The following is a 14522-nucleotide window of genomic DNA, read 5'->3' on the forward strand; positions in this document are numbered from 1 at the left end:
TCGTGCTTTTTCTCTGTCTCAAAAATACATCAGTTCCAAGGCATAATCTCTTCCCTTGCAGTAAACATTTTGAAAGGAAAAAACATACAAAGTTTATTTGAATGGATAAACATTTTTCATACTAGGAAACTTAAGCCAAAAATAAATAAGCTTAAAAAAAAAAAGGTTATTTTGCAGCCACCTCTATGCCATCTTACTTCATATGTGACAGACTTCATAATTCTTAGGGGAGAACAGTCAATTCTGATCTTATAAGCATGGTCTGTGAAATGTGTTTATTTAAAAAATGATAAAACTTTTCTATAGACAGATTAACATCCTTAGAAAATATCTCTTCCTGGATGTAACACATAAAACCTCATTATTCTGGGTTGACCAGAATCGTTTTCAGATTTACCTGAATTAAAACCTACTTTAGTATCTAATTCAATGTACATTTAAATATGGCTTGCTTCTGTAGAGTATAAAATGCTAATGACTCAGCAGATGGGTACTGCAGGGGTTTCCAGATCTTGATGTAGTCTAAAATAAAATAAAATTTTCTTTGTATGGGTGGGACTTGGCAGTTCTTTTAAATTCTTTACTAAAAACATTTCCAAGAAATGTGTTAGATAAAGATGTCTTTACCCTCCACTCTCTCACCCTACAAAAAAACAATTCTAGAACCACGCTTGTTTTAAGTGGAAAAAATTAAAATGTCCAGAAAGGTGGTTGGAGTAAGCTGTAATTTGACTTAAATATTTTGCACTCTTCTACTGTACCTCCCCACAAAGATTTTCCAGACTTCTCTTCCAGAGAAATCTCCATTTTAGTTCTGAGTTTCAGTCTTAATTATCTATTCCTTGCTAGTTTCCAGGATGTTCTTGGTGTTCTTATATCAGTGCCAAGGCATAAATCTCTTCCCTTGCAGTAAACATTATGAAAGGAAAAAAAACTTATATGGTTTATTTGAATGGAATAAATATTTTTTCATACTAGAAAACTTGAACCAGTAATTATTAAATCATATTTCAATTTATACTTGAAGTTGGATATCACAATAAAATCTCCCATTTATATGCTCTATTATTCACTACAAAGAAACAGTTGGCTATTTGTGCTGCATCAGAATGAAAACTTTATTCATTCTTTTGACTTTTCAAACACATGCTAGTTCATTATTTTAATAAAATGCAGTAACAGATGTTAGGCAGAATGTGGCCACATCTGGGACACATAAAATACATTCCAACTCTCCATAGGAGGGAAATAGTAATATTGTTTAGTTCTTCCCAAAAGTCTCACTAGCCCATCTCATTTAATCTGTTTAACTCCTTCAAGTTGAACAGTTAAGGGTAGCACCAATTATCTTGGTTGTCTTGAGAATATAAAAAGGAACATTGAAATAAAACGCCAAGTGAAGCGTCACAAAAAGAAATACGCTATGTTGAAATACAAATAAAACTTCACTAAGGCCTGTGGCTAGAGCTATATTTTTTCAGCTGAAGAGGCTGTAAATCTTGAGTTGCTTGCTTCCTGAAGCCACCTTGAATTATAGGTCTCTTTAGACCTTTCTACAACGTCTCTACTAAAGTTGACCCTTTCAAAGAAAGCACAACACATCCAAAAGATGGCAAATAAAGATTTTGGTAGAAGATATATTTTGACAATGGTATTATATACATATACATATATATATAGTGATTAAATCCCAAGCTATTTCTGTCTTCTAACCTAACTTTTAATTTTGTTTCCTTAAAGCAAGTTTTCTAAGAAAACAAAAACAAGACCTGCTGGCTTTCTGTCAATGGATCAGGTTTATATACTGTTACATTTAGCATCATCTCTAATTTCTTAAAAAGACCACACTTAGGATTGGAATACTAGTGTTGAAAGAAAGCTCTGGAGATGTTTTTTTTTATATGCTGCTTACCCATTAGAAAGAAGAAAAATGCTGGAGCTGTCTATGCAGCATTGAATGGGAAGGCACATGTGGCATAAAGGAAAATATCCTGGGACTTGAATTCAGATGACCTGGCTTTGAGCCTCTGCTCTTCCACTTATGAGCTCAATGTTTGGGAAAGCTAGTTAACTACAGAAGTCACATTTTCCTTGTGTGTAAAGTAGGAATAATACCTTGGAGGACTGATCTGAAGATTCAGTGAAATAATTAATATAAATGTGTTATATAAACTGTAACACAAACATAGCTTATTATTAACAGGCTATTGGTGTCCTGAAATCTTTCATTTCAGAAGAGCAGATAACAATTTGATATTTGGAGAACAGCTAGAAAAGATATCCATGTGGTGTATATAGAATAGCAAGCATAAATTTCCATTTAAAACACACTGCCTAAATAGAGAAAGACTCTGGAAGGACTAACTGCAATCTTAATAGAAATTTCTGCTCTTAAGTGATAAAAGTGAGGCAAACCAAGCTCATTTGGTACTGTGCTATTTCATATACACACTGGGATCAAAGATTCCCAGTCTTTCATTTTCTTAACACCTATTTATTGAGCATCTGATATATGTGCTAAGCATTGCACTAATCTCTACATAGACACTGATAGACAAGATTTCTGCTATCAAGGAACTTATGACATAGTCACATTAATATCCTTATTCCAGAAACTTGGAAAAGTTTTGGCACACAGTAGATGCTCCATAAAAGTTGGCTGGGCTGAACTAATCAAATTTCGTAGAATTAGGGGCACCTGGGTGGCGCAGTCGGTTGAGCGTCCGACTTCAGCCAGGTCACGATCTCACAGTCCGTGAGTTCGAGCCCCGCGTCAGGCTCTGGGCTGATGGCTCAGAGCCTGGAGCCTGTTTCCGATTCTGTGTCTCCCTCTCTCTCTGCCCCTCCCCCGTTCATGCTCTGTCTCTCTCTGTCCCAAAAATAAATAAACGTTGAAAAAAAAAATTTTTTTTGTAGAATTACCATAGCAGAAAGCTAGTAAAGCCATGAATTTTGTGATCAGACATGATTTTTTGTGATCTATTCACCATGTGGTTTACAGGGTGTTAAGTTTAGAGGGAAAATAATCTTTCATTTTAAGTAAACTCTACTCCCAACATGGGGCTCAAACTGACACCCCCAATATCAAGAGTTGCATGTGTACTGACTGAGCTAACCAGATGCCCCAAAAAGAATCTTTTTAACTAGAGTGCATGCAGTCATCTACCTATAGTATGATATTTGTATTATGTAGTGTTACTTTAATGTTTTCTATTCAAAATATGATTATCATTTCCAACTAGTTCATTTAACATGGGAGCAGAGTATTAGTAGAAAAAAATTTTAAGGGTAATATCCCTTATGTCAGGTCAAAAAATTAGCAAAAGGAATGCAGGTTGGGTATGTCAAATCACTATAGATAGGCTGACACTGATTTAATATACAATTAAAACAAAGGGGAAGTAAATGGAAAGTCCATTTATTTACATGATAGCCAATTCTTAACAAGTACAGAGAGTTTACTTTTGAAAGCACAACTTCCAGTGTTATGGAATAAAAGTTCTTGGAGTTTTTCATAATATACAGGAGCTCACTGGTGGGGTCAGGGTGGGTGACATTAGTATTATTCACCAATATCCCTACTTCTCCTCACTTGGTTCAATGACTCAGTCTCTTTGCAGATGGGGGAGGCTATGTAACTAGTTTTGGCCAATGAAATGAGATCAGTAATTTGCTTTTTTCCCAATCTAAGGCTGTGATTCTTTAGTCACCTCCTCTGCCACAGAGACTCAGTTGCTGTGATCTTGGTGATACAGCTACAAGATGGTGGACCCTCTGCAATCTGGGTCCTGGAGTGACTCAAACAGAGTGAGTCTGAGGCATATGAAGCATGAAGCATGAAGAAAGCAATAAAATTTTTGTTGTGTTAAGGCATGGAGATTTTGCAAATTTTGTTACTATTCCATAACATAATCTTTCCTGATTAATGTAGTCAGGAAAGGACCATAGTACTCTCAATGCCAAGTTTTTGAGTAAGAGATAAAAGAGATAATATGAGTTCCATTAATTTGTCAGTAGTGTCTTTCATATTAAGGATGCTAGCCTGAGGTCTAGCTTTTTAATCACATTTAATCCAGATATCCCATAAGTTTCCCATTTTCCCACTAATTCTCCTGTGAATCTTTTTTAAGTACTATATTTAACTTTCATCCATAAAGTTCCTGTGCTTTCTACAAATGATCACTTTTTGCAACATCAATTGAATTTCTTAATCTAACCACACATCATTATCTTCACAGGCATAACTGGAGCAAAAGGTTCTGAATTATGAACATCCTTAATTGAACTACACATTCAGTTGTCATGAATAAAGAAGGGGGATGGTTCTGCAACTGCACTATCTCTAGAAAGCAGACCCTTAAAGGAAAGGAAAATCAGAAGCAGTCCCTGATTATAGTTCTTTCTTAAGACACGGTTATGTCCCGATGATCCAGCAGGAGTTGAAAATATCTTAAGTTAAAAATCCATGTAATACACCTAACCTACTGAACATCATAGCTTAGCTTAGCCTACCTTAGACATGCTCAGAACACTTACATTAGCTACAGTTGGGCAAAATCATCTAACACAAAGCATATGTTATAATAAAGTGTTGAATATCTCATGTAATTGAATATTGTACTGAAAGTGAAAAATAGAATGGTTGTGTATGGGTACAAAGCGATTGTTAAAGTATCAGCTGTTTACCCCCTGATCAAGTGGCTGACTGGAAGTCGTGGCTCACTGTTGCTGCCCAGCATCACAAAAGTATCCTACCACATATAGCTAGCCCAGGAAAAGATCAAAATTCAAAATCTGAATTATGGTTTCTGCTGAATAGTAACACTTGCAATCATTTTTAAGTTGAAAAGTCATATATGGAACTGTAAGTTGGAGGACCGTCTGTATTTTGATTTTTTTACCTTGAGGGGCTTTGTAGAGTTTGAGAATTGTCATTTTTTTCCCCTTTTAAGTGGGCTCCACACTCAACATGGGGCTTGAACTCACAACTCCAAGATCAAGAGTTGCATGCTCTACTAACTGAACCAGCCAGGCTCCAAAGAATGGTCATTTCCTATTTAAAGCTACAGATAATAGGTGAAAGTTTTCAAGTCACTGAAAAAGAGTAATGAGTTGCTCTTGTTTTGCTCGTTTACTTTAATGGATTTGCTAGGATACATAATGTGTTGTCTTTAATATTTTAGCACCTGTCCTTTTTCTACCCGTTCCAAACTGCCACAGTCCTACTCAAATCCTAGTTCCTTAGGAAATTAAGTCCAGAGAAGTTATGCAATTGACTTATGTCGTATAGTTAGAGACACATTGGAGGCTATAAACTTAGTTTCCCCAATTCCCAGTGTGGTCCGTTTCTTTATGCCACAAATGCCTTCATATTTACTATCTGTCTGATATTGCTGCTGGTTATCTTCAAGAGAACATGACTTCTCACCAATGATACACCTTGAGGTCAGGGAACTCTCACTTGTTACTTCTTCAGCTTATAGATTATTCGCATTTTATATAATTTTTTGGTAGACTAATTGGTTGTGTTTCAGGAAATAATTACATCTATTTAATCCATTCTTATATCTTCAAGTTCAGAAGAGAATACTGGAAGGGGCCAAGGAGGTAGGAATAAAATAGCAGCAAGGTCTAATAGAGCTGATGAAAACAATCAGAATGCTTACGGACGTCCAACAATATAATTCTAGAATAGAAGGTCATTTTCCCTGGAATAATGAGATCTTGTAGGTTCACTCGGCCAGGATGGTTTGTGTTTGTTAAACGGGGAGACAGGATGCCAAAGTTCAGGTGAAGTTCTAGAGTTGAATGTCTAATGAGGATTTCTACCGGGTGGAGGGATGGGTGTAAAAACAGGAGGCAGTCACACAGGGCAGAACTCTGAGCTCCAACCTCCGCAGCCGGCCAAGGAGGTGTAACGGGTGGGCCGAGACAGGGGCACTAGAGCTCAAGAAGGCAGAACGACGAGGACGAAGCGGCGCCGTCGACATCCGGGCGTTGCCCGGGGGCTGCGTCGACCCCGCGGAGGGCGCCGGGGGGGCGGGGCCGGCCGGCTCTGGGAGGGGCGGCTCGCGTCCTCCAGGCCAGCACGCGGCGGCACCCCCTCCCCTCGCACCGCGGGCCTCCCCGCGCCGTGCACGCCCCCGTCCCGGGCCTCCGCCCCCTTGCTCGCTCGCTCCTTCCCGCCCTCCCCGCAGCGCCGGCCGCGCCGGCTTCCCCTCAGTCTCTCATGAATATTGAGCGGCCCCTGTTGTATTTCCCGAGCTCCATTGCGGAAGCCGAGGCTCGCCATATTGTGCGGCGGCGCCGGCGGCCGCGGCGGCTTGTACCTGAGTCTCGGTCTGGCCGCGGCCAGCGGCGTCCCGGGCTGGAGCAAGAGCCGGTGAGTGGGGCGGGCGGGGAGGCGAAGGGCGCGGGAACGGCGGGCCGAGACGCGCGTCGGCTTGGTCGGGCAGCGGGCGGCTGACGGCGGCCCGGGGGCCGGGGGTGTGTTGCCCGCGGGGGTGTGAGGGGAGATGGCGTCGTTGCCGCCCCCGGCCGCTCTCGGGGCGGGGATGGCGGGGGAGGCAGCTCCTCATTGTTCCCGTTTCTTCGAGGGTCTCGGCGGAGGTGGTGGGTCCGGTTTGCGGAGGACCCGGTGGGCGAAGCTCGGGGATTGGATTCCTTCCTTCGCTGGGAGCCCCTCACTCTCCGCTCCTCAGCGCGGAGGCCGGGGCTGCGGTGCGGCCCCTTCGTCTCCCGGGGCGGGGGCCCCAGCCTCTCTGGGGGCCTCTCTTCGGAGGCCAGCGGCGTGGAATGTGGGGGTTTTCCTCCGGGCTTCCCCCTCGCTGCCGGGGGTATGTGTCTGCACCGTGGGGGTGGGGTAGGGGCGCTTTGTGCAAAATACCCCCTTTCCCCCGCGATGCTGGAGTCGGGGTTCGGGTATGGAGGCGCTACTCGGCGTCGGGGTATCGTGTGGGCTTGCGGAGAGACCCCTCACGGTTAAAACATTCCTGGAGTGCCGCCTGCCTGCCCGGGAGTATCTGTTGCTGCTTTCTAAAACCTCGAGGTTGCCCCGGAGGAGAGTCGTGGGGGGAGGGGGTGTCTTGGTTTGTTTCTGATGGAAGCTTCGCGTTTCGAACCCTGTCGTTGACGCTGAGATGTTTGGTACCGGGTGTCGCCAGGGAGCGGTAGTGCCGGTTGTCAGGATCTTTACCCTCCTATAGAAGTAGCCGCCTTGTTTCCTTCCAGAGATACTGTTAGTAAAAATTCGTCTTTCAAACTTCGAGATTCATTCCGATTATTTGCCTGTTAAGACCATAATGGCTTTATAGTCTTATCTCCTTCAAACCTTTTTGGGTATGTACTGCATGGCTGTCAGAAGTTTGAGAGAACGTGTGCCTTTAAGGGCTAAAATGGTTTGAAATTGATAGGTTTCCTTGAGGTGTGTGAAGAAATTTGTTTGCTATGAAAAGGATAGGTTTGCATTCAGTGTTTTGGTAATACGCTTTCCTTTTAAAAACTAAAAATAAGTGAGCCACGGCTTTAGTGTTTTAGACTGAGAATTATGTTTAAAACTAACATATGAGTGATTTGCATTACATAATCTACTTTTGGTGAGTTCCAAGACGGTAAGCTGGAATACTTAGTGTAATTGGTAGATAATCTCCTTTCCCCACTTGCATTAGGGTATAATTGTTGAATTTTTTAATAACTTAGATTGATGTCAGATCCAGCTTCTTACAGTATTTGACCCTTGATTTACAAAGAATTTAAATGGAAGCAATAAGACTTTTGGTTATTCCTTTTTCACCCTGAAACTTGTTTGTCACAGGCAACAGGTATCTTTTAAATCTTGATTGTACATTTAACGTGCTTTTTTGTAAAATAGTGGGTAGTTACATAAGACTCCATTTTCCAGAGATAGCACAGCAAATATGGCCCCTCACTTTTTCTGAGGTTTTGAGTGGTTTCCTTCAGGTACGCTTGTGGAATACACATTTGAGGTTAATTATAGTAGGTGTGAGAGTGAAATGGAGAATTTTATGAAGGAAAACTGCCTCGGTAGGCTAGTCTGAGTATTTAAAAATATGCTGGTGGTCCTCAAATGTGCTACACAGAAAAATTTCAAATTAGAGCCATTAACATTATGTGAACAATGCAGACATTGAAAATACTGAGACATTCTGAGAATTTTGAGTTTCTCTCTGCCTGTATTGAATACCCAGACAGCTAGCTCCCAGGTTTTTGTGGACATTGATACTGTGTACAGCAGGTCAGCAAACATCTTAGGAATTTCATTTTTCCATTACTGACCTTCAGTGTGTAGTGTCAGGTCTATCTCTTTAATCTGATTTATTCATGATTTGTGTTTATATTATGCGGTCTTTGGAGTAAAGGTGATGTATGTCTGATGAATAATATATGTTTTAGTGACAGTTTCTATACATTATCAAAGAAGCATAATTCCTTCCAGCAAGAGAACTGAGTTAATATTAAAATGCACTTCATTAAAGTTATGGACACATTTTTAGTATGACTTAAAGTACCTCATAATTTTGTAGCAACTCATTTATTAAATCTGGAGAAACTAAATAATGCATCACAGTTTGCCATTTTTAAAAAAGGAAAAATACTGTGAAATTATGCACATTCTGCCCACATACAGATCTACACTTGATTAATTAGTGTTGTTTATTACATATGATGTGAAGACATTGTCCTTAGACACCAGTTATTTAATTTCCTCATTTTTTTCCGTTTCTCTGAAATCTTAGTTATCGTAGTAACTTGTTGAATATTTATTTGCATCTGACTGAGTAGATCCCCCTATAATTTGTTGGTACAAAGAGGTACAATATTATTTGCCCTTTCCATTCCCTCTCTGTAGGTCAAAGTATTCTTTTATCCCCACCCTGTAGTCTTCCACCTAATGTGTCAAATGGGTCCTTTGGTGTTTCTTGTTGTAAGGAATACATTTTGGTTGATTTTACATGGACATACTGACTGTGGTAATCGGACTCTTGGCACTTAAGTAGAAGCTGGTGTTAGTATGTTTGTAGCACGAGGTGGGTAATGAATATAACTGACTTTATAGATGTAGATGGTAAGGCGGGGGGGGGGGGGGGGAGGTGGTCTGCTATCCAGTTTTATGCTCTGTGGAACTGGCCATGGACTTTTAAGTTTAAAATTCTTTTCACTTCTGTTTTGTTTTATAGATGTTAGGCACCTGAAGTGGACTAGTATAGTTTGTCTGGGCCTAGGCATACTCATGTTGAAAGCTCAGCAGCGATGTATGCGTGGCTAAAATCCGAGAAAGAGTGCTGTTGCTTGAATTTGCTTTCTCCCATTTCATTTAGAGATGGAGTAACAACATGTTTGCTGCTTCTGCATATCTGCCATTTTGTCATAATTGAAAAAAATAAGTACAATAATAAAACATTTTTGAAATTAACCTCAGGTTAAATTGTCTAATGACATTTTATTAAGTGAAGTAACAGACCATATGAAAATTTATCAAGGCAGTTTGGTCATTTATTTTCAACAGATGTGTTGATTATGGACCCTCCTTCAAGGGAGATTTCTTTTTGTTTCCACTGTAGAGTTGTATTTTATGAAGAGGTTAGATTCTAAAGTATATGCGTAAAATGAAAGTCACATGTGGTTAAAAAAAAAACAAAACAATGATGCTTGAAGATCCGTAGGGAAGGGAGAATGCTGTACCAATACATTCAGCTCAGCTTTAGTATTTAGAACAGATTGCTGTTTCTTTTGTTGAACACTGGATAAAGTAGTTAGCTTGCCTTTAGGAGCCATGTTGAACAACAGCAAAAACATGTATTTATTTATTTTTAAAAATATTTTACTTGTTTTTTAAGTAAACTCTGCCCGACGTGGGTCTTGAACTCATGACCCTGAGATCAGGAGTTGCATGCTCCATTACTTGAGCCAGCCAGGTGCTCCCAAAATGTATTTATTTACTGTAAGAATCACATTCAGCATGGTATTACGCTTTTACGAGGAGAGGCTTGTGGGAGCTGAGACCTTTGAAGAACAGCAGATCAGCTCTACCATCTCACATTTTCCCTAGGATATGTGCTCTAGTAAAAGGTGATTGTGTGTGCTTGGAATAGCCTGCACTGTTCAAATATTTCTCATTTTCTCTCTTTTTTCTTTCCATGTTAGACAGTTAAAAAATTTTTTTAATGTTTATTTTTGTGTGTGAGAGAGAGAGAGAGAGAGACAGATGGGGGGGGGTGGTTGCGGGGACACAGAATCCAAAGCAGGCTCCGGGCTCTGAGCTGTCAGCAAAGAGCCTGAGGCGGGGCTCGAACTCCTGAGCTGAGCTTTGAGATCATGACCTGAACTGAAGTCAGATGTTCAACTGACTGAGCCAACCAGGCACCCCTCCAAGTTGGATAGTTTAAATCACAAAAGATAACGATTTTTATGCTGCAACTCAACATTTTTTTAAAAAAAGATTTTAAGTAATCTCTATGCCTACCTAACGTGGGGCTGGAACTCACAACCTGAGATCAAGAATCGCATGCTCTACCGACTGAGCCAACTAGGCGCCCCTCCCTCAACAAATTTAAAGGGTTTTGAGTTATCTATTATAGAATCTAGAACAGATTTTATCTCTCGGAATAACACCCAATTTTCTTTACTTTTCCCTTTCAGTGAAGCAGTAAGATCTCTCAAAGGAGAGCAGTTGGGATCACTATGTTTGACAATATATTAGTCCTGGGTAGAAAAAACAGACTTCAATAAGGATTTCAACAGAGGTGATGTAATATAGGGAGTTGGTTAGATGGTTTTAAGAGCAAAAGAAAACAGTACAATATAATTGATTTAAGAGCTCAGAAAGCAGATTCCATTGGTCTGGTTCTGAACCTTTGAGGAGGTCATCTTTGTTTAGCTGCTGATCAGGTTCTGGAAGTACCCAAAAGTACCCAAAGAAGCTGGAGTCTGGAATCAGTTGCTGCTGCCAGGAACTGAAAGGAAGTCCTCTTCCTGCTTTCCAGCCTCTATTTACTACCTCCACTGTCAAAGCCTAACAGGGAGCTCCTTGGAAGAGCTGGCAGAAGAGTCCTGAGATACAGTTGTACAGTCCTAGCCTTGTCACCATAGAGCAGAGTCTAAAATGGTGGTTTTGGAGTTGAGAGACAATGAGTAAATGATCTGCACAGATTAGTGTAGGTTAAAATACAGTAGTTTAAATAGGGAATCTTGTCCTTGCCTGTTCAAAAAAAAAATGTGTTGGTTATCTTCTGTGTGCCAGACCCTATGCTAGGGATAGGGATAGAAAAACGAATTGAACAAGGTCTCGGTCATAGAGGAATTTACGGTCTAAGTGAGGATGACAAATAAACCATCTTACAGTGTGTTAAGTCCAATAACAGATGAGTGATGTGCTTTGGGAACCCAAAGGACGTTGCAACCTACTTGCCTCTTCTCTGCCTGGCTAAACTTAATGACTATTTTTATTTTTTATCTTGATCGAATCCAACTTCATTCTCTGCTCTGTTTAGCTCAACTCCTATGAAAGCTGTTTCTCTGAGATGCCTCAATTTTGTTATGTAATCATAATTATTAGTTAAGCGTATCTCTGTGCCTTATTGATTTAGGTTGTAAAGACCATTACTTTCTCTGCACTTTTAGCCTAGCCTAGTACTGCGAATATATAAGATGTTTGAGAAATATTTATTTTTGCAGTGGATAATGGGAATTAAAATGTTCATTACTTTTGCAAGCATTGTTCCTTCTTCCAAGGTCATTAGAAAATAGTTTACATTGGGGTGCCTGGGCGGCTCAGTTGAGTGTCTGGCTCTTGATTTCGGCTCAGGTCATGACCTCCTGGTTCTTTGGTTCAAGTCCTGCATTGGGCTTCACGCGGAGAGTGCGGAACCTGCTTGGGATTTCTTCTCTCCCTCTCTGTCTGCCTCTCCCTCCCTCTCTTTCAAAATAAATAAATAAACCTTAAAAAAGAAAATAGTTTAAGTAGTGTTGTTTGATTTTACAGATGTGAGAATTGAAAGTTTAAAATAATCGGTTAACTCAAACTGTATGGTACCAGCAGCTCATCTAGAAATATGACTGGGTTTTTTGTTCCAGAGCCAGAAATTTTGGCAGGGATTCATTTAGCGGCTAAGTAAAATCCTCTTCTACCTCTTTTATTATATAGCCTAATGTTCTGAAGTCTCACAGTTACTTCTGGGGGAAAGAAAAGACAGGAGCCCCTCATTTTGTTTCCTAAAAATAAAAACATCATACAGTGTCTCTTTACACTGTTCTTTTTAATTATCCATTCTTTGTCTCTGTTTTTCCTATTCCCTGTATTGCTGACCACTACCTCTATTAGCTATTGTAAAACTTGCATATCTGTAGTATTTTCATTTTGACTTCTTTTTAGAAGAGTGTTCTGTTTGTTTCCACCATCATACTTACACTATTAACTTAAACCAACTTAAAATCGACTGATTCTTCACTTTTTTTTTTTTTTTTTTTAAACGTTTATTTATTTTTGGGACAGAGAGAGACAGAGCATGAACGGGGGAGGGGCAGAGAGAGAGGGAGACACAGAATCGGAAACAGGCTCCAGGCTCCGAGCCAACAGCCCAGAGCCTGACGCGGGGCTCGAACTCACGGACCGCGAGATCGTGACCTGGCTGAAGTCGGACGCCTAACCGACTGCGCCACCCAGGCGCCCCATGATTCTTCACTTTTAAAAAGACGTATGCCTCCATGCCAGTAATTGCATTAAACCCTCACTATTTACACTATTTGCTATATAGAGTCCAGTTCAGTCTGGGACTGCTGTCTTGGAATCCAGCCAGATGTTTTATAGAAGGCTTTACTGTATTACAGAAGGGGTAGTGTTGTGTATAGTGGAAAGAGCTTCAGAATTGAAGGCAGGAGTCTTGGTTTCTAGGTCTGGTTTCACTGTAAGCAAGATTATTGGCCTTTCTGTTTTCTATTTAAAAACAAAAACAAAAAAATCCCACCCTTTTTGACCTCACAGGTTATTTGTAAAGACCCTAAGAGGTAGTGTAGGTAGGAGGTTTTGTAAACAGCAAAGAACTTTGTAAGTATACGGGGTGTATGAAGAAAGACTGAGATGGATTGATCTCTTACATGGGTCCTGGTTATAGTTCTGTGCCTACTTTAAAAGGAGTTTTCATGTTTAAAAGTTGTCAGGGTGGAAATGGAAATGGGGTTTGGGAAGAGTTGTGGACATCTTACAACCCTACTTTGCCCAAGTCTGGTTTACAATATAGTATTTCTATCACTTAAATAATTGTATCTTAAGGTTGACATTCCTCGTTAATTTCTTCGCACCAGGGTTAAATATCTTGCTTATATCATTAGACAGTAGTACCCCAAATTTTACTTAAACATTAAGAACAAAACTACAACTCTGTAGATTGTTTAAATGACTAGGGCCTGGGGGAGTAGGGAAACCAATGTTATTACTATTTTGACTGGAAATTAACCTATTGTGATTTTGTTTTACTTCTATGTTATTTTAAGATATCAATTACAGAAAATACCTGCTTTTAACATTACACTTAACAAAATTAGAAATTATATCTGTTACTTTTAATGAACTTACTTAAAAATGTTAATTGGCATATTTGTGAAGAAAACATGCCTCGTTGAATTAGTGGAAAGATGCTTTTTTCTAGTTTTTAATTTTTATGAGGTAGTGTCCTCCAGGAACTGTTGTCTCATGTGACTCTGAAGTAATGGAATAGGATAAAGGCTCTCTAATAATGATAGTTGAGCATTGTCTAAAATATTAAGACTCCATTTCTTTGTCCTTAATTTTATTATAATTGATTGTGTTTGTATTTAAACATAGGTCTCATTGCCAGTTTTGGTTAACCAGTATTTACTTACTAGTGTAGCCGCCTGAAATATTTTTTTTCCCAGAAGTCTCCGTAACTTTTTGAAAGGTAATATTACAGCTATGTTTAATATAGATAACATGATTATTAATGCCAATTTAATATATTCTGAAACTTTTTGGACAGTATGTTGCATAAATGATTCAGAAGTGTATTTTTTAATTTTGGAAAATTTAAGAAAAAAATCATGCTTTCAGTGCTCAATTTTAATTGCTTTTAAATTTTGATGTATTTCCTTTTGGAAGTAAATTTATTATTTTTTTGTTTGTTTCTTTAAAACATAGTTTTAGTTGTATTTTATATATAGACCTGAGTTTATACGTGTTTTTTAAAGTTAACTTGATATCACAAACATTTTCTATGCCATACCAGTTTGGTAACATTTTTGAAAATGGCATAATACTTCAAGTGGATGTAAATAGTGGTTGGATCCTCAGGTTCCTTTTAGCTTTGTATTTACATTGTGGTAGGGAGGTCCAAAATTCACTGTGGCAGCCAGATGGAAGTGATTAACAAGCAATACCTATTGTCTCCATAAGTTTACCTTTGCAGGAACAAATCTATAATTGTTTTCAGTGGCAGTAGCTTGTTACAGTATAGCTGATAAAACTGAGAAGGATTTTGAGATAGCCTCTG

The 14522-nt window shown here is 39.6% G+C and overlaps 1 protein-coding gene across 4 annotated transcripts in view; it reads left to right on the forward strand.

Annotated features, from left to right (window-relative positions):
* Positions 1–5705: 5705 nt before the first annotated feature.
* The window catches only part of RNF2 (ring finger protein 2), a 50577-nt gene continuing 41760 nt past the window's right edge, over positions 5706–14522 (forward strand). Inside the window, exon 1 of one of the 4 annotated variants that reach the window (XM_045452677.1) lies at positions 5706–5790. The gene's annotated coding sequence lies outside the window, so the exon portion shown is untranslated. The other 3 variants (XM_045452678.1, XM_045452680.1, XM_045452679.1) reach the window with 3 other exon arrangements.

Source organism: Leopardus geoffroyi, chromosome C3, assembly GCF_018350155.1.
Source record: "Leopardus geoffroyi isolate Oge1 chromosome C3, O.geoffroyi_Oge1_pat1.0, whole genome shotgun sequence".
Classification (NCBI taxonomy): Eukaryota; Metazoa; Chordata; class Mammalia; order Carnivora; family Felidae; genus Leopardus; species Leopardus geoffroyi.